The sequence below is a fragment of the Phalaenopsis equestris genome, unplaced genomic scaffold (genome assembly GCF_001263595.1).
Source record: "Phalaenopsis equestris unplaced genomic scaffold, ASM126359v1 Scaffold000002, whole genome shotgun sequence".
NCBI lineage: Eukaryota > Viridiplantae > Streptophyta > Magnoliopsida > Asparagales > Orchidaceae > Phalaenopsis > Phalaenopsis equestris.
In genome coordinates, this window is record NW_018164444.1 from 42,159,168 (window position 1) to 42,161,516 (window position 2,349).

A 2,349-nucleotide genomic window follows, 5' to 3' on the forward strand; every position below is an offset into this window, starting at 1 on the left:
AATAAAAAATTGTTTTTTTATAAGATTTACATTTATATATATATATATATATATATATATATATATAATCACACACCATGCCGTACCGTAGGGATAGTTTAATTTCATAAGATAATCAAAATAAAAAAAAAAACAGAAAAAAATAGAGTGAAAACGCGGACAAAAGTAATATATAAAATAACTAAGAAAAAAAAACTATGTTATCGTATAAATAAGTAAATAAATGAATACACAGATGAGCCTCAACGGAAGAAGGGATAGGAGTGCGAGAGGTGGTTACTAAGCATGATTATGACTTTACAATTTCTTAGACACACAATATATTGAGACAATAAATAAGTAAATAACCATTAAATTACCATAATCATATCAATAAGCTCATATCAATGAATACTAAACTTCTTATATGTTGAAAATGTGTCGGTATTGATTCTGAAGACATTTGACGGTTCAAAAGGAAGAGAGAGCGATAAAGGAGAGCCCTCCAATAGAAGAGGAGGACTCTTTATTTGATCTGATTCAGTCGTTCCTACCAAAGCAAACCACGCCAAATCCGACCTAGCCACGAAAGCGACTAAATTAGAGATATTTTGTCAGAAATGAGACAAAGATATTCAAGCTAACTACTATAAGAAAGCTGACTGAAAGCAATAGTCTACCTTTTGGTATATTTGATCCAATGAAAGACACAACCCCACGTTATCAACAGCCATCCTACGGATGACCCTGAGTTTTTTCATCAGAGAAAAAAAAATTAACAATTCGGCGAAGAATCTTTTAATCATCCCTCATGCTCTCCTTATTATAGCAAAGGTAAAAATATAACATCACCATATTGTAATCTCTGTCATTTAGATAGTGAGATCATTTTATGAGAATGGATATGATAGATATGATGAATTACTCTTTATTATTGTTTATTCCTCTCTCTCTCTCTCTCCCCTATTTTTCTCTGTGTTCTTGTACTCTATTCCTTGGGGTGCGATTAACGGACAAATCAGGATCCAACACTTCTATACATTACTACATGAAACTCCTACAACATCAATTTGGTAAAAGAGAACATAGTTTACATAAGAGTTTATGTGGCCAATTATTACAAGGAAAAACTAGACAAAGGCATCCTTATTTAAATTTAATCATGATCAATTATATCATCATTAATTCTTTCATTGAATTCCCAATGAGTTGGTTGTGGCATATGCAAATATATAAATTTAAAAGTTCATTTCGGGGTTGATGGTCGGATTTATGAATTAAAAAGACTTGAATGATTTGAGCATTGTTTTTCAAAATGAAAAAGGGGGCATTGACAAACATAACACCCAATTATGCATTTACATACCTAACACCTAAACATTACCTCTTACATTTATACCACCCAAATTCTTTATATTAAATAAAAAAGTAACAATATTTTGACTTATTAAAGGTGAAATGCACCTTTCATGCATGAATAAAATGTCATATATGTAATAATTGAAAGTAAAGTGTTAAATATGTAAATTCATAGGAATTGAGTGGCATGCCTGTAAATCTTCTAAAAAAAGTACTACTTATAGAAAAGACACATGCATATTTGAACTGATATTTACGCTAGTCCTGGCGGCTTGCAGCAAATACAAAATCCATGTCATCTTCTATTAGGCATTATTGTCTCCACACAGGTAGAGCACAAAATAATGTGAATTTGTTCTAAAAATTTCTGGAAATTTACATAAATACAACCCAACTCTTACGTATTTACATATCTAACACCCAAAGTTTGATATTTACACTCATAACACCATGGTGGCATACTTATGCATGAAAATGTGTACCTTTTAAATAATTAGTATGGTGATATTTTTGGTGTGAACTGTGATGTTAAAGATTTGAGTGATATGCATGTAAATAGGATTGTTTAGGTGCTAGATATCTGAATACATAAGAATTGTGTGGTATGGATGTAAATACCCCAAGAATTTATTAATTTTTTAAGGAATAAAGGGACTAAAAAATGAGTAATTAAGCTAAGTTACCTCCATTTGATCTCCCAAGTTGACAAGAAAAGCATGTGGAACAATGGGAACTGAAAATCATTCACCATTTTAAGTACCTGCAGTCCATCCACATCTTGGTCGAGTAAAAAAAGTGTGAGAGCTGAACCATCAGAATGAGCTTTCATACCAATCACTGCATCAGACTTACAACAACCAGGGTAGTAATTAAAGCCTCGTTTGGGACCGATTTTTTCCCGAGAGCGGCACCTCGTTTGGGACCGATTTTTTTTCGCTTGACCAATTTTTCTTTTGTTGTAACTGGATGTGCAGCTCTGTGTTGGAGCTATTGAGTTTTTGGGTTTTCTTC